Source organism: Polypterus senegalus, chromosome 11 (assembly GCF_016835505.1).
Source record: "Polypterus senegalus isolate Bchr_013 chromosome 11, ASM1683550v1, whole genome shotgun sequence".
Taxonomy (NCBI): Eukaryota; Metazoa; Chordata; class Cladistia; order Polypteriformes; family Polypteridae; genus Polypterus; species Polypterus senegalus.
This window is the reverse complement of record NC_053164.1, coordinates 100,468,042-100,487,223: the sequence shown is the minus strand read 5'-3', so window position 1 is coordinate 100,487,223 and position 19,182 is coordinate 100,468,042. Positions and strand designations below refer to the sequence as shown.

Genomic DNA, 19,182 nt, shown 5'->3' with positions numbered 1-19,182 from the left:
TGCCTGAACTAAATCCAATAGAACACCTCTGGGACATTATGTTTCAGTCCATCCGACACCGCCAGGTTGCACCTCAGACTATTCAGGAGCTCAGTGATGCCCTAGTCCAGATCTGGGAGGAGATCCCCCAGGACTTCATCTGTCATCTCATTAGGAGCACGCCCCGACGTTGGCAGGCATGCATACAAGCACGTGGGGGCCAAACAAACTACTGAGTATGATTTGTTGCAATGAAATTTTGGCAAACTGGACTACCCTGCCACACTTTGATTTTTGGGGGGGGTCTTTGAATTCAGTCCTCTGTAGGTTGATCATTTTAATTTCCATCAAACAATGTGCCATCCTTTTGTTTCTAACACATTACCCAGTCTATATCAGTATGGATATCCAGCATGATTTTTTCCCATTGAGATCTGATGTGTCTTCAAAGTGTTCCTTTAATTTTTTTGAGTAGTATATTTACACTATGTCTGTCTGCCTGATACCTTGTTGTCCCTCCATCTTGGACAAAATGCCTTTATTAACAGAATTTAAAATATAAGGACAAAACAGTGTTTCCCATCAACCTCCTTCAAAACATGGAGGTAAGGCTGCACAGTTTTTGAACAGCATTCTTAATTACTGCATCCATTTCCAAAACTGTAAAGCCACAATTAGATAATCATCTGGTGAGGAAGGTTTATCTTGTGATGAATGCTTAAATATTAAGAAAAAAAATGCTATTCATACAATATTTGTACTGTTCTATAACATACACTCTTGATTCTTGAGTTCTTTAAATCCAGTTTAGGTCCACAGGAGCCATGGACTATTTGCCTATCCCAGCTACATCAGCTACATGGGGTACATTTACACACATACAATAGTGCCATTATATTCACTATGTACCCTAACACACACACCTGTGGAATATGGAAATAAAGCTGAAGTACCCAGAGAAAAACCTATGGAAATATGGATAAGGATTCCGACACCTGACATGCTAGAATTCAAGCTCAGTCTCTTACAAAAAAGAGGCAGCAGTGTAATGGTAATGGTTGGCTCTAGCAGTCTGACACAACTTTCACTTAGGAACACTGATGACATGATCGGGATAAATTGTCAAAAAGAAGACAAACAGTTGGAGTAAGGTGCAAAGTACATTTTTGCTTTTAATTCACAAACGTCAAACAAAACAGATTTAAATCCCCCAAAGTGCAGTAATTGCTGGACTATTCAAATAAAAAAATAAATATTAAAAATTGTTCTGCTGTGAAAGTTACAATCCACAATAAAATACATAAATATTCCATTAAAAACCATGCTGCAATCGGGTTTCTTTATTTTTCTTCATTTTTCTCTTGCTCTCCCTGCTAAACATGTCATCAACTCTTTGCTTCACCAGCTCACCCAACTGATCTTCTCAGCTGGAAGACACACCAGCAGCTACCAAACCTGTGGCTCTCATTACAACTGCCTCTTATAGCATCTACCATGATGTTCGGAGTCAGTCCCACCTCCACCTTCTAGTGTCTACTGAATTAGTAAAAGGGATCCTTTCGTTTCCTGCTCCTTTGAACTGTGCAGCAGGGGGCAATCTGACCCTGATGAGTGGGTCACTCACTCCTCCATTAAGCCACTAACTGCCTGCTTCTTTATCACCACTCTGTGTTGTGTACCCAGATTCTGCTTTCTTTTCTCCTCTCTTTGCCTTTCACTGTATTTTTTCATCTTTCTTTCTATTCCTTTTTCTCGACAATTTTCTGCCTAGGCTTCCTTTATACTTTGTTTAGGCACAAGTGCTGCAATCTTAGGCCCCAGAGTGCCAATGAGTCATGTCCGCACGTGCATGCTTGGCCAGTCAACCACTCACCAACATTATCAGAACTACTTATTATAAAGCAACACTATACTGTTATTGCATGGCATTTGTTTGAATGGCTGTAAAGGCAGGGGTTTCCCAAGTTAAAATACCTCCGAAGGATACCACATGATTTGAATTCTTCTGCACACTTTAGTCTTATCTTGACTTAACTGCTCTGTACTGACCTGTTTTAGTTCAGTCTACTGGGAGAGACTTTTTTATTTTTTAATAACTATCTAGGAAAGGGTCATTTCATTGGATATTTCAGGAATCACAACCTGTGGTTGAATAATGCCTTTTGGTTATACAGTATTTAAGATTTCTTTGGAATTCCAAACTAGGCTTTTATTCTCAATGAAAGCGACTGATGAACATTAAAAATATGCTAGAGCTGCTGTGAGCTATCGAGTAAGACAAGCAGATTTTCAGTTTCATAATAATCCAACCACTTAGCACATGTTCATTTTTCAGTTCTGTGCCAAAACAATGGGAATCTTGTCATCAGCAACTATTTATTAATTCTCAAGAAGTTGCTTTTTTTTTTTTTCAAATCACATTTGAAGTACCACTTGGAAATTATAACATTATAACATAGTTATTTTAATGGACTTCATAAAGTTGGTTCCAGAGTTCTTCATCAAAAGATATATTTATTAGATCATAGAGTAAAATACAACAGTCCAATGCACTGACTGTTGTTAAAAGCTAATGATGTCCATATTAACAGTACTGCCCCTCTTTATGGCTTCTTTGTGTCTGCGCATTGTCAAACGTTTACTCAAGTATAGTGGGCCAGATGATGGGGCACCCAGCAGAAAAAAAATCTGGCGATAGACATGATTGTAGAGTTGACAGGTATGGTGAACTCTTTACATGCCAGATGTTGGCTGGCGATTAAGATGGTGGTAGTTTTTATCAACCCCCCTATGATCAATTTTTTTATTTCAACCATAACTAATCAAATTTATTGAGTAGTCCAGATTTAAATATCTTACTTGTGTAAAAAGGCAGTCCACTCCTCTTAAGTTAGTAAGCATTTAATTATACAAAGTACCTACCATGGTTACCATGTCTGCCTCTCTGCCTGTTAGACTATCCACAAGAAACAACTTATGTGGACCGAACTTTTGAAATTTGTCGCATTTAATCTTCAAGGAAATTTTCACAAAAGTTATATTTTTATTGAGATATCTCAAATGTCTGGATTGTTTGTGCATGTTGTACAAATTTTTGAAATTTCTAAATCTCCTATTGAAAAGCACTTACGAATTTGAGAACTTGTCTGTCTTAAAATACAGAAATATTCTATGTGACTTCAGTTATGGATTACTTTACCGTTTTAAATTTATCTTGAGAGAGGGGTGGACAAACTTTAAATGCATAAGGTAGTCTGCTGCGTTACCATCAAGCCTGGAAGTCTTTCTTTACATACGAAGTGGAGGATTACGTAACAACTTTTTACAGCAACGATTATTTGTAAAGTTTTGTTGTACATGAATGCACAGCACTCATCCACCTTGGAAGAGAATATTTTACTAAACATGAATTTAAAGGAATATCTCATGCTGATGTGTGATCTTTTTCCAATGTACACAAAAGTATTTTATTAAAAATGAACTGATATACTGCATTGATATTATATTCTCAGACCTAATTTAGACTTCACTAATTAATTTCTCTGTCAAAACGTCAGTTCGACCCTCAGGATTATTCTGAACTGAAATATGTCCATTACAACATCATACACTTTTAGTTCACCACAGCCAGTGATCTATGTATACAACAGCATTAAAAATTTGTCACACTTGGACCATTAAGCGGTTCCTCACGTTAGTAAGGATGAGTTTTAGGCCTGAAAAAGCATGTTCCCATCTGGCAGTTTTTGGGGTAGTAGTAAGGAGCATTTTCACAACCATCAGTATACCTGTTAGAAGACGAGAGTACATATCATTTAATGACAGGCATCTTATTTTACTCTCTTTAATGGAGCATAGTCCTCTGATTTCAAAAGGTTAATGTCCACTTTCTATCACTGAATACTTGAACATTTGTGACAGGAGCACTGTTGGAACATTTAAGTCATCACATGATATCAACATGTCGCGGAGTACCTTAGGTTTTTTTTTTCAGCAGTACCAAGCTCTGTCACTTGAAGTGAGTTACCTACTGCAGCAGTGTACATTTCATGAAATGACTCCACACTCCATTAGCATGCGTTTGGAATTGCAGGCTAATTAGCAAAAAAATCTAATGTTACTGTGCTGTCTCGCCTTTTCAACCCTAAAATTAGTTTTACTTGAAAACAAAGGATCTGTTTTATATGTGGTTTCTGGATTCTCTCTGCACGTAGCATGGTACATTCTCTGACTTTGTTGTGATGCTTTTCCGTCCCTTCGGTCGTCACTATTTATTTGTTGTAGAATATTCTCTGTATTTAATATGCTGGAAAAATTATTCCAGTACTTGACCACGTGTTTTCTATTTATTTTTGTCATAATGCTGTTTCTAGTTAGGATTCTTTTTACTTGAAACTGGTACTGAAGCAACAGTTCACCTTTTCCTCTTCTCTTTTTAATTATTACTTTATTTATAATCACAATAAATGACAAGAGGATGCAATTATCTTTTGCATTCTCGCCCTCACTGCCCCAGCTGATTTACAGCTAATGATATTGTTTATCTTGCGTGCTTTATAGACTTATGGTGCAATTTCACTATATTGTTCACTAGTGTGAGTCCTATACATGCATACTCATTAACCAAACGCGGCAAAGGGTGGAAGAATTTATAATCTTGAGTAGGTAACGTACATGAAGAGATGGCCTTCAAATATTACTGCATGTCTTCCTTGTGCTGTGATCACCTGTTGCCCCATATTCAGCCCTTCATTCATGATTCTGACACCTACATAAATAGCCTCTTCTTAAAATTCTCCAGACAGGGTGCAGGGCGCATTGCCACATAGTTAGAAAATATTCCGTGCACAGCACGCAGTGAAAACCAGGTACATGTTGCCACACTTCATGTCATTTTTGCTGTGCTGCTTTCAGAAGTAAAAACATGGATTTTAGATGGTTGTTACAGCAGTCCGATGTACTATAAGCAGCTGTCTTTAAAAATCGACACCAAAGTTACGATCATACATGAAGAATTGTGCCTACTGTTTCTATCAAATTGTGTTTGATTAGGAAAACATTGCATTGACAATATATCCAAAACATCTGGTAGTCCCCAAGCTTTCTGAGCTTGTATTTTGGTTGCTTGAAATTAAAAATGTGTAATCCCATGTGCCCAGACTACCGATTTGTCCACCCCAGCGTTATCTTGTATATTTTCTTCTTTTACTTGTTCAGCAGCAGCTCCTGACAACAAAATGAATCCTAACACAGGCTGCGAAGGAGTGGACAGCTCACTTTTCCTGCCGCTTAACCATAAAAGTAAAAAATTCACTTATCTAGAAATGAATGAATGAGCAAAATAATTACTAAGTGTCACTCAATAAGCATCAAGTGAACAAATAATGTACTCAGTATTTACACTGAAAACAATTCATCTTCAAAGCTCCAGATCTACTCTCCATCATGGTCCTCGTTCATCATATGGAATTTTAACTCTTCATCAGGTACATTTGTCAAACATTTTCAAGAAATTTGAACTGCAATTGGTCACAAACCTTCCACAAACAACTAAACAGGGCCATAAATCTCAGCTAATTTAAGTTGGAATCTGCTGCCTATGAAAGGTACTAAGACCTGACAAGCTGTATTTTTAACTACATGACGTATTGAAGTGCTGCTAAAACCACACTTTTAACGTACTCTACTAACACATGTAATTGCATTTTGTTATTGCAGTTATTTTAGAATATGGTCTATTATAAAAAAATTGAATCAACTAAATGGGATACCCGATTTTTTGATGAAGCAAATAAAAAAAATGTACAGTGCTTCAACTTTCAAATCAGTTAATCAAGTCATACATTGCGCATGAATGCTGCACCATGAATACATTTTCTAACATGTTTAAGAAGGTAGCCAAACACAGACATGCACCACTGCTCTGAGTAAATATCATTTTTGCACTACATTGCTATGGATATACAGTAAAAATGTTTTATTTTTTGAATGTGGCATTATTATTTTTCATTAATGTATGAAAACATGTAGCAAAAGAGAAAATACACTTATCATTAACTACTGCCTGTGCTGAACAAAGTTTTGTTTTATATAAATTAAGTGCAACATAACTGTCAAGAGATCTGGATTGATGTATTAATGCTGAGAATACAAAAACAGGTGTATTTAAAAATCAGATAGTTTTTCAACTTAGATGCATATTTAAAAAAAAGATATGCACAAGCTAATACTTTTCTGTGATATGGTAATTACCTCGCACTAGCTACTCTGAAACCTACACAACCCCATGCTTAAAATTTCCTGCATTCTTCACCCTAAAATAAAATACAAGGTTGCGAATGTGTTTTCTCATTTTTCTCTGAAGCGTTAGTAATTTATTACAATGGGATAACCCATGCCTTAAAGAACTATCCATCCATGTATGTATTTTCTGTACTTGTTTTTTCTTTACAGGGTCACAGTATGGACAACCTCAACCGAACTAGGGGGCAAGGTAGGGAAACACCCCTGGACAGGATGCCAGTCTATTGCAAGCACCCACCCATACTTACTCATGCTAGAACAAGCTCCCCAAATAACCTGCTAGGTACATCATGTAATTCTGAGGACACACAAGAACACAGGAAAAATATCCACACTCCATCCAGACAGAGACCAGACTGGGATCCTTAGAGCATCAAGACAGCAGCACTCATCATTTTCCAACTGAAAAAAGTAATAGAGTTACTCATACTAGACATACTATAGCTTGATTATATACAATCTGCGTGAATATTTTGAAGCAGCAGTGAAACATTTATTTAAAGAAATAACTCCAATATAAAGTAACTGCTGCAGGTGATAACTTTAAACACAACAATTAGCCTTGTCCTTAGACTATCACAATGGAAGCTTTTATCCCAAAATGAAAAGAAAAAAAAAAACAAAAAAAAAACTTTGTTTCAAAGCCAAAATATCACTGACTAAACTCATCATGGGGAAAAAATTTGAACACTTGTACCAAGTTCCAAAAAAGCCACCACGGGGTACTTCCCAAAAAAAGTGCAGCTGTGGTCACTAAATGAAGTTACCAGCAGGGAAAATATTTTGGAATGAGCCTATGCCTGTGTTCTACCCCTGCAAAAATGGGGAATTTGTGTAAAATGTGGTGGAGACAGGTCCAATAGTAATCAGAATTTGCTTTATAAATTTGGCAATTGTTTGCTGCTCTTAAAAAAGTGAGCCAGAGTAAGTGCCTGCGCTATACTGGAATCCTGTCACCTTGAATGCAACATTGTCTATACGTATTATACATTGGCTCAAACTGTCCCTTAGTGGATGGGCAGGTTACATTTCTAACAGCATGGCGGAGCAAAGTAATGAAATAATTACACTTCATATCTAAGGCACATGTTAAACTGTATTTCAGTATGAACCTGTCAAAAAATAAACCAAAAAGTAATTATAATGGTGTGTATTCTACAAAGCTATGAACTAGTGAGCATGAAATAAAATATAGATACTTAAACCATAACTTGAAAAAATACATATAGTGTATTATAATAACTTAAACAACACTTGTCCACATCTGTGACATCAAATAGGCAAAAACAGAAATTAATGTACACAAACTTTATGCATTAGAAGGGAAAAGGAAAGGAAAAAACAGTTTATATGCTTAAGTATGAGCCTGAATTAACAATAAGTCAATAAATCAATCGATACTGTTTACTCTGAATTCTAATTAACATAACATTTTCAAAACCCAATTCAGAATCCTATACTAGTAGCATCAGATGGAAGGCAAGAATTAACCATGCAGTTGGTTTTAGTCCATCTCAGGGCTTAGTCACAATCCCACACACAGGGCCAGTTTACCATCAGAATGAACCCAGCATGCACAACTTTACTGCATAAACTCAAAATTGTAAGCCAAAAAAAATGCGGACATCTGTTGAAATTCAGTTCTTCTGTGATCATAGCAATGCAATTAATTTGAGATACAATTAGTCACATTTCTATTGTTGTTTTTTTTTAAGTGAGAGATCAGGCAGGTGAAGTGACTCACTCATGGTCACATTGTCAATAGTGAGATTTGAACCCACAACCTCAGGGTTTGACGTCCTAGGTTCAAAGCCTTAACCATTACAACACATCATTTGCCTGTATTTCGAATGGCATAAGCTGCCTTGGATAAAGGTGTCAGACAAACAAGAAATAATAATAAATTTGTTTTAAAAGGGATTGTCAGTACTCAAATTTTATACGAATAACTGATATTGACCTATTTTGAACTTAAAACTAAAATCTATCCCATTTTCTTCTCCAAAATATCAAATATGGCAGCAGAATTGGCACAGGGGAGATGGCAGCATGTGTGTGCGCCACAATGCTTTTCTTTAATTACCAGCAACTAGGTGTCTGCAAACCCACTACACTTCTGCAAACTTAAAACATCATGTGAAATGTGGGTTAGGTTTGTACAGTTTCAAAATTTGTTTATGGTAGGGATAAAAAGTCAGATCATATTTTGTACAAATGATTACATCTCAGAAACAGCTAGAAAGAAGACAAAGTTTTACTGCATTTTCATTTCAAACGTCAACTCCTTTTTGAGAGTGTTAGTGTCTAGATATCTATAGTACCGTTTAATAGTTACACAGTGACAAGGGGCTGGAGAATGTTTAGATGTAAAAACAAATGTTCACCCTCGTCGCTAAGAGCATTATCAATACGTTTGTCATTGCCCTCCTTGTTTTGCAAGTGTGTAACAATAACAAAATAACTAACAAATTTGAAAATGTGTTTCTTCTTATTGCTAGTGAGCTCTGTAGCACTTCCCTCAGGTAACACTAAATACATCTACATCACTGAACCACAGAGCCTTTTAAAAGTGCCAGGCATGCTTTGTTTTTGTGATGCCCCAGCTGTTCTACATAACAGGACGCACCAATAACTGGAGCTCTCTGCTGCTTCTTGGTTTAGTGCTCCTGGACTATTTGTTTCTGACATACTCTGCCAAACTGATAAAGGAACATCAACCTCCAGCGATTGCTTACTCTGCTCACAAGTTTCTCAGATTGTTCTGACAAAGCCTCTAACCTTCTTTTTACCAGTGCATAGGTAGCTACTCACTTTCCTTAAAAATAATTTCAACAAAGTCTGGACTATTCAACGTACATAGCCTGTTGTTTCCTGTCCTGACTATAGTGCAATATCTCATTCACTTTTCTAAGATGTGTTCAGAACCTTCCATCTGCTGATACAACAATGACTGTTTGTGTTCAACAGACCCATTTTTGTACTGTTAGTCACTAAAAGGATACTGTTGTATCAGATGCTGTTTTTGATTAGCTTTAATTATGATTAGGTGATAGAAGATAAAAAATATGCTAATAACATTCAGCCTCACAGCTTCTTTCAACTCACATTTCACTCAACAATATTGTTTAGCTCTAAACATAATTAAATAAACTGGCATTAGGAAAATGCATTTTGGTGTTTTAACATATTCAGGACAGCTTTGAAACTTAACCTTAAGAAGGCACATTGCGTTTAATGCAGGGATCTCCACACTCCAAATATCTCTCTATTATATAAAAAAATCCGGGGACGAGATGTGACTTTTTCAGAGAGATACTTTCAAGTCCCGCGAGACGATACTTTGTGCCAAGAGATTTAACCTTGCCAGGTGCCGGAAATAAAAGACAAAGATGACATAGTAGAACACCGTAAAGAGGTTCAAAAACGTTGGTGTGATACACATGCAGAGCAGGTTAGAAATAATGAAAGTACGAGAATTCGAAAGTCTCCAAAAAATGATAGCAAAGATCGCATTAGCACAAACAAACAGAAATTATTACTCGGTGAAATAACGGAACGACGAAAAGAGATCGAATATATTGTTTGGATTTAAACTTTAAGTCTGAGACTTATTGATCATCTAGTATTGCCATCAAGGAAAAGTAGTGCTTCTTCCCAATGAAGCAGCAAATCCGCAAGAATTAAAAGATTTGTTGGTTGGTGAAAGTGAAATCCACATATGCGAGCAGCAGAGCTGCGAAGTGGCTGGTGCGTAGCGAGCAGGGGGAGAAGCCCCCTAGTATTATATTTTATAAAGCTCAGTATCAGGCTGTTTCAGAGTGACTTGAAGTTAATTCATTTGATAAGTCAGAAAAACCTCAAGATTAACATGCAAAGCTAATGGTAAACAATGAGTGATTTTTTTCAGCAGAACCTTCTGATAGACAAGGAGGCACCTTTAATTGTAAAAAATTAACTACAGGTAGTCCCCAGGTTACGGACATCCAACCTACGACTTACGAACGAGGCCAGAGCTGCGACGCATGCGCCTCAGTAACTGCCGCTCTGTCATGTTCGGCCAGGGGATGCTGCAAGCAGTGGCTGGAGGTGGGTGATTTCGCTGCTAACGCAGTTAGTGGCCCTCGGGCGGCTCCCAGCAGCAAGCGGTGACCCATGGTCCACAGTTACCGGGGCTACAGCTATCGCTCGTGCGCAGAACGATTGTTCGCTGCCCGCCCACTACACCACTGCAGCTACTGCTCCTGACTGGAAGCAGGCTGGATGGAGTGGAAGGTGGCGTTTCACTGCCCGCCCAGCACACACGGCTGCCCCGTTTGTTCTCGGTGGCGGCTGGTAATACTGTAAGCGATGACCCGGTTGTGGCAGAACGGAGGCCATTGAGTGTGAACGGGGTGGCGGGGGTAGCCTTGTAGTATGCCTCGTATGGTAGCCTGTTGAATTGGGGATAGGCGGTTCACTTCCCGCCTTTGGCTGCACTGTGTTTGTTGTCGGTGAGCGGACGCTGCAGGCAGCATACTGTAATGGAGGTGACTGTGAGGTGGGCTGGTGATGAACCTCTAATCGATGCCCCCATTCATTCTCAATAGCAAGCCTGCTTGTACTGTTACGTACATAGCAGGAAGTTGTCTCTTGTCAGTACATCAGATGTGTTGACGGGTGCCTTCCTGCTGTGAAAACGTGTACAGGGCTGTGCAGAAGAGCTCATCTTAATTTTTTGTCTTCACCCTCAACAATGTCTCTGAAACACAAATCTGATGCAAGTGCTGGTGATACAGTAAAGAAGAGAAAAACCATCACCATTGAAAATAAAGTAGAAATAATAAAAAGGTCAGAGAGGGGTGAAACTCCATCATTCATTGGCAGAACACTTGGTTACAGTCAGTCAACAATAGCATTTATTAAAATAATGTACCTGTTCCAACTTACATGCAAATTCAACTTAAGTACAAACCTACAGTCCCTATCTCGTACATAACCCAGGGACAGCCTGTACAGTCATCCCTCTGTATCTGTAGGGATTTGGTTCCAAGACCCACCCATGGCTACCAAAATTCACGAATGCTCAAGTCTCTTATATAAAATGGAGTAGTATTTGTATATAACCTACACACATCATCCTGTACATTTTAAATCGTCTCTAGATTAATTGTAATACCTAATGCATCATCCCATGATCTTTAAGCTCTTAAGACTGTAGCGCTTTACACAGGTAGGAAGCCATCCCTTACTAGCCTTCAACTCTTTCCTCTCACTCAGCTCAACCCACTCACAGTAGTGCTCATAGAGGCCAAGTGCACACATAATTTTGCCATCAACAGAGGTATGTTTCTGTGACGTAACCTCTAACTACACAATTAATTCTTTCTCAGTCTTTCCAAGCACTTTATCACTAACCAGAGAGACCATTTTTGCCTTTGTATAGGACAGCACTAACACTTCCACAAAACTCAACTTCTTTCAGCTCTGTTGTGTGAATCTTTGATTTGTTCTTACTAACCACTTCAGCAAACAACATGTCACTTTCCTAAAGATCTAGGATTTGTACTTTCTCATTGAGAGACAGCACATGATGCTCTCTCTTAGCCTTTGAGGGACTGTTTTGACCATTTAATTGCTTTTTACGTGCCATTTTTTTTCCGAAGAAAAGGGTAAAAACAACAGAAGTACAGAACAAACAAGATACACGGCAAACAATGCTCCAACAACAAGTGCCGGATAAAGACTGAAAATTTGTGAAATGGTGGCATCACTTCATTTGCATTGATTCAGCATAGTGCTCAGTGAGATGCAAATTCAAGCCTTGCTTTTTAGAACTCTCTGGAATTTTTTTGTTTGAAAACCTACAGATACAGAGGACTGACTATAGGTAAGGTACCTAAATTATGGCCAACATTATCAACAGCATTAAATATAAATGTAGAAAGGCGCCAGGCACAAGGCAGGCATAGCTGAAACAGAGGACTGTGCGACAAAAATCTGTTTGTCAGACAAGATGTATGAGAGGAATGTATGTTGATCTTGCACCACTATGCAAAAAGTGTTGTTTGTGAGAGAGTATGATTATGGGAGGTCTGGGTTTTTGTATATCTCTTAGTGCAACTTGTTCCAAAGAGAGTGGATTAGAGCTACAGTTAGTGAGATCCAGTGTTTTGCTCCTTGTACCACATACAGAGAAAAAAAGCCGACCACTACTCCAGTTTCAGTTTTTACATTTTGCTTCCTCCTGTCTGACATTTCGCCACCAGCCACTTAAAATATGAATCTGACCTAAGCTAAGATTCTGTTTTATTTACAGTAGTAAAATGTCAGCTCACTCTCTATTATTTGCTATAATCATACAGGATTAATGAATTATTTTGAATATGATGAAAAGTAAAAAGTCTGTTTTTGCTAATTACAGTGGTGTGAAAAACTATTTGCCCCCTTCCTGATTTCTTACTGTTTCTGATCATCAAACACATTTAACCATTAGTCAAATATAACACAAGTAAACACAAAATGAAGTTTTTAAATGATGGTTTTTATTATTTAGGGAGAAAAAAAAATCCAAGCCTACATGGCCCTGTGTGAAAAAGTAATTGCCCCCTGAACCTACTAACTGGTTGGGCCACCCTTAGCAGCAATAACTGCAATCAAGAGTTTGCGATAACTTGCAATGAGTCTTTTACTGCGCTCTGGAGGAATTTTGGCCCACTCATCTTTGCAGAATTGTTGTAATTCAGCTTTATTTGAGGGTTTTCTAGCATGAACTGCCTTTTTAAGGTCATGCCATAGCATCTCAATTGGATTCAGGTCAGGACTTTGACTAGGCCACTCCAAAGTCTTTATTTTGTTTTTCTTCAGCCATTCAGAGGTGGATTTGCTGGTGTGTTTTGGGTCATTGTCCTGTTGCAGCACCCAAGATCGCTTCAGCTTGAGTTGACGAACAGATGGCCGGACATTCTCCTTCAGGATTTTTGGTAGACAGTAGAATTCATGGTTCCATCTATCACAGCAAGCCTTCCAGGTCCTGAAGCAGCAAAACAACCCCAGATCATCACACTACCACCACCATATTTTACTGTTGGTATGATGTTCTTTTTCTGAAATGCTGTGTTCCTTTTACGCCAGATGTAACGGGACATTTGCCTTCCAAAAGTTCAACTTTTGTCTCATCAGTCCACAAGGTATTTTCCCAAAAGTCTTGGCAATCATTGAGATGTTTCTTAGCAAAATTGAGACGAGCCCTAATGTTCTTTTGCTTAACAGTGGTTTGCGTCTTGGAAATCTGCCATGCAGGCCGTTTTTGCCCAGTCGCTTTCTTATGGTGGAGTCGTGAACACTGACCTTAATTGAGGCAAGTGAGGCCTGCAGTTCTTTAGACGTTGTCCTGGGGTCTTTTGTGACCTCTCGGATGAGTCGCCTCTGCGCCTTGGGGTAATTTTGGTTGGCCGGCCACTCCTGGGAAGGTTCACCACTGTTCCATGTTTTTGCCATTTGTGGATAATGGCTCTCACTGTGGTTCGCTGGAGTCCCAAAGCTTTAGAAATGGCTTTATAACCTTTACCAGACTGATAGATCTCAATTACTTCTGTTCTCATTTGTTCCTGAATTTCTTTGGATCTTGGCATGATGTCTAGCTTTTGAGGTGCTTTTGGTCTACTTCTCTGTGTCAGGCAGCCCCTATTTAAGTGATTTCTTGATTGAAACAGGTGTGGCAGTAATCAGGCCTGGGGGTGGCTACGGAAATTGAACTCAGGTGTGATACACCACAGTTAGGTTATTTTTAACAAGGGGCAATTACTTTTCACACAGGGCCATGTAGGTTTGGATTTTTTTTCTCCCTAAATAATAAAAACCATCATTTAAAAACTGCATTTTGTGTTTACTTGTTTTATATTTGACTAATGGTTAAATGTGTTTGATGATCAGAAACATTTTGTGTGACAAACATGCAAAAGAATAAGAAATCAGGAAGGGGGCAAATAGTTTTTCACACCACTGTAAATGTGTAGAAACATCTAGGGCATTTCTAATTTTGAAAGGATGTGACAAATTTCAAATTGTTCTTACAAAAATTTTTAAATTGCCCATGAACCCCTGACTCTAACCAAAAATGTTACTTGCACAGATCTCAGTCTTAAGGGAGGCATATTACAGAGCATAAAAAAAGTTGAAGCCAGTGCATGCTACTCTCTTTTAGTGGTTGCAGCTTCTGTTTAACCTCTGATCCCCAGAAAAAACATTTGGATTAGGATGCCTTCAGCTAATTAGACAGATTATCACCAGCATTTAACTTGCAAATAGAGGCAAATGCTATCAAAATCAGGCCAAACAAACTCCTGTGAAGGAAACAGCAACAAAAAGGTGCTAAAGTGGGCATTATTAAAGAAGCCAAAGAAAAAAGTTTGGTCATTGAGCTTTAAAGTACAACAAGTCTGTTAGGTAAGGTGGTACTGGAAACCAGGCAAGTACCAGAGTTCATTGCTCTTGCTAAGTGCTGCTGTGATATGCTCTGGCTCCCTGTAATTGACTAACTTGGTTCCCAAAACTAATGGATGAGTGGAGTTTGTAGGATGAAAAAAAGAATAAAAAAGTTATGTACCTTAAAGCAGCACCAGCAGACTGTCCAAGGTACTGAAAATATAGCCAAAAAAGTGTCTGTCTAAAGAAACTGACAGGACATGAAGATTTATTTATTTTACTTGACATTAACGGAATCCTTCCTTGACATGGACCAAAATGCAGAATTGCATTTGCTATTAATGCTTCATTTCAAAATGAATTTCTTAGAAATTAATAGACAAGAATTCACCTCTAGTTGGAATGATGCCATTTTTTCTTCCATGGCCTTTCAGGTATAGGTGGGTCTTGGATTACAAACAAGTTTTGTTACCATGGACGTGTGCAACTCAGTGTTGTATATAAGTTGGAACTTGTGGTGAAAAATGTCCCTTAATGTGGGGAAAAAAAATCTGCAAAAATGTAGAATAATTTATTGTACAGTACATAAAAATATTATTTGTGAGACTTATTATTTTGTGTACAACCTACACATAAAGCAGGTCATACGTTAGACTTACTGATTACTAAAGGACTTAAAGTCGATTTAAAGCAGGTGATTGATATTGATCTATCAGACCATTTCCTTCTACTATTTAATACAGAAACAATGATAGAAAACACTCATGAGAAGCATATTGTTAAAAAACGCTTCTTTGACTCATCAGCAGCTTTAAAACTTACAAACATTCTAAGCAATCAGTCTGTTTATAGTGCTAACTATAATAGCGAGGATAATGTAAATATAAATACTTTAATTCTAAAGTAAGAGCTGCTGTTGACATAGTTGCACCTGAAAAGACAGTTAAAAAATCTTCTAGTATTGTTATTCCATGGAAGACCCATAGAGTGTCTGATTTTAAAAGAACATGTCGTAGAGCTGAGCGTAAATGGAGGAAAACTAAACTAACTATCCATTATGAGATATTGAAGGTTAAAATAACAGAATACAATAACACAGTCCGCCTTGAGAGGCGCTATTTCTCTAATATTATAAATAACAATGCTAGTAATCCCAGAGTCTTATTTTCAACAATTGATCGTCTGTTAAACCCAGGTAACACAAAGGAATGCCCCCAGAATACTTCCAGTGAAACCTGTGAGAACATTGCTGTATTTTTCAATCAAAAATTAATGATATTAGAGATAACATAGTATATCTCCCCAACACTGCAGAACCTCCAAAGCCCCGGTACTCCATTATAAACAAATTAAATGCTTTCACCAGGATAGATTTACCTGAATTACATAGTATAATCTCTCAACTGAAACCCTCCACCTGCCCTTGACCCAATACCAACCAGGTTTTTCAAAGAAATATCAGGCGTGCTAATTGACAATATTCTGGACATATTAATTCATTAGATACGGGGTCTTCCAGACTGTCTTAAGACTGCTGTAGTTAAACCCCTGCTCAAGAAAATAATCTTGACCCTCTGCCTTTGAAAATTTTAGACCCATCTCTAACCTGCCCTTCTTAAGTAAAATTCTAGAGAAGGCAGTCATTATGCAGTTAAATGACCACCTCAATAAACATGCTATTCTTGATAAATTTCAGTCAGGTTTCAGAACAAATCACAGCACAGAAACTGCACTCGTTAAAGTAGTAAATGACTTGCGGTAAATGCAGACAGAGGCCATTTATCTGTTCTCATCCTCTTAGATCTGAGTGCTGCATTTGACACCATTGATCATAATATTCTTAGAAATCGCCTTAGTCAATGGGTGGGCCTCTCTGGCAGTGTCTTAAATTGGTTTGAATCCTACCTGGCAGGAGAAAATTCTTTGTTAGTTGTGGTAATCAAATCTCAAAGACACATGATATCCCATATGGTGTTCCACAAGGCTCTATCCTGGGTCCGCTGCTCTTCTCAATCTACATGCTTCCGTTAGGTCAGATTATCTCAGGTTACAACGTGAGCTACCACAGCTATGCTGATGACACACAGCTGTACTTATCAATAGCACCTGATGACTCCGACTCTTTCGATACACTAACACAATGTCTTACTGGTATTTCTGAATGGATGAATAGTAATTTTCTCAAACTAAATAAAGAGAAAACTGAAATTTTAGTAATTGGCAATAATGGATTCAATGAGGTTATCAGAAATAAACTTGATGCATTAGGATTAAAAGTTAAGACGGAAGTAAAAACTTAGGGGTAACCGTTGACTGTAATCTGAATTTTAAATCAGACCACTGGGACAGCATTTTTTCACTTAAGAAACATAGCAAAAGTTAGACCTCTTATATCATTGAAAGATGCTGAGAAATTAATTCACGCTTTTGTTTTCAGTAGACTAGATTACTGTAACGCACTCCTCTCAGGACTACCCAAAAAGACATAAATCACTTGCAACGAGTGCAGAATGCAGCTGCTAGAATCCTAACTGGGAAAAGAAAATCCGAACACATTTCTCCAGTTTTGATGTCACTACACTGGTTGCCTGTGTCATTCAGGATTGACTTTAAAATTCTGCTTATGGTTTATAAAGCCTTAAATAATCTCGCCCCATCTTATATATCGGAATGCCTGACACGTTATATTCCAAATCGTAACCTTAGATCCTCAAATGAGTGTCTCCTTATAATTCCAAAAGCTAAACTTAAAAGAAGTGGTGAGGCGGCCTTCTGCTGTTATGCACCTAAAATCTGGAATAGCCTGCCAATAGGAATTCGCCACTCAAATACGGCAGAGCACTTTAAAACACTGCTGAAAACACATTACTTTAACATGGCCTTTTCATAACTTCACTTTAACTTAATACTGATACTCTGTATGTTCAATTCTTCATAATAACTATTCATAGTGGCTCCAAAATCCATACTGACCCCTACTCTCTCTTCTGTTTCTTTTTCCGGTTTCTTTATGGTGGCGGCCTGCGCCACCACCACCTACTCAAAGCATCATGATGCACCAACATTGATGGACTGAAAGCCAGAAGTCCATGTGACCATCATCATCAGTTCCTTCCATGAAAATCCTAAATACAAAGAGGACTGTTTGATTTATGTTAGGTAGATTGCCCAGAGGGGACTGGGTGGTCTCATGGTCTGGAATCCCTACAGATTTTATTTTTTTCTCCAGCCTGGAGTTTTTTTGTTTTTCTGTCCACCCTGGCCATTGGACCTTACTCTTATTCTATGTTAATTAACGTTGACTTATTTTTATTTTTTATTGTGTCTTCTATTTTTCTATTCTTCATTTTGTAAAGCACTTTGAACTACATTTTTTGTATGAAAATGTGCTATATAAATAAATGTTGTTATTAATTCTGACATCGAACACATCTGAGAACATGCCTTTGTTTGCTTACGCTGCACAAACTGATACAAGATGCAATGATGCCTGCCATTTCTTTTTTCTAAACCCTCAACATAACCTTGATGGTTATGCATTGTGGTTTCCATACTCTGCATACGTCTTCCTTTGCTAGTCTGTAAGTCTAACTTATTATGTTAGCTCTTTTGTATTTAGATTTTTCCATCCTTCATTAGAGGCACAGAAACTTTTATTTCTGTGTTACTGCTACCCAGTATTTTTATTATGGTTTAGATTCCCTTTTCTATGGAACTTAAACTGTTTCATTTTTTCATATATTTTTTTAATTTCACAGTAATTTCTCACCGTCAATGGCACTGTATAGAATAAAAACTGGCTAATTGATAGATCATTAAGCAAATACATAAAACATACCAACACAAAGTGCTTTTTAGATATGGGTTCTGACTTTGACTAAGTCTTCATCACAACATCAACAACACGTCCTTGTAGGAGCTTTTACATTAAATTTTCTTTATGTTTTTATTTTGGATTTCCAGAGGGAATCGCCATCAAAAAACTGCCCAGTATTTTTATTGAACTCGGTCTCCCAAAAGTAAATGCGGGCTCAGACAATATGAAAAAAGTCCCTGGATGTTCAGTGGCTACAGTACCCCCCAAAAAATATGACACATCATAAAGTGCAATTTTATTGACCAGTGATAAGGAGCAATGATTTCTAAAAATAAGCGACTACCTTTTACACTGCTGCATAGTAAATGGATATATGAAAAATTGTACCAAAAATAAAAGCATCTACACAACACCATGACACTATAATATGTTTATTAGAATACTTAAATACTGAAATTTTATTAGAATAATCCTCCTGATTACACCTCTGTGTTTTTAACAATCAATAATCTCTGATCCCAGGATATACTGAACCAAGACACCAGTTGAGATCATACATTATGCTATGTGTAATGCAATATTATTCACAGTAATTAAATAAAAAGTTACAGTTTTAAACACTAATACTGTTAAAATAAGTTTATGTACATTAAACATTTAGTTACAAACTGAGGATATTA

The 19,182-nt window shown here is 37.6% G+C and overlaps 1 protein-coding gene across 2 annotated transcripts in view; it reads right to left on the bottom strand.

Moving 5' to 3' along the window:
* rps6ka4 (ribosomal protein S6 kinase, polypeptide 4) overlaps positions 1 to 19,182 on the bottom strand; it is a 135,026-nt gene that overhangs the window by 79,464 nt on the left and 36,380 nt on the right. The window lies entirely within an intron of this gene.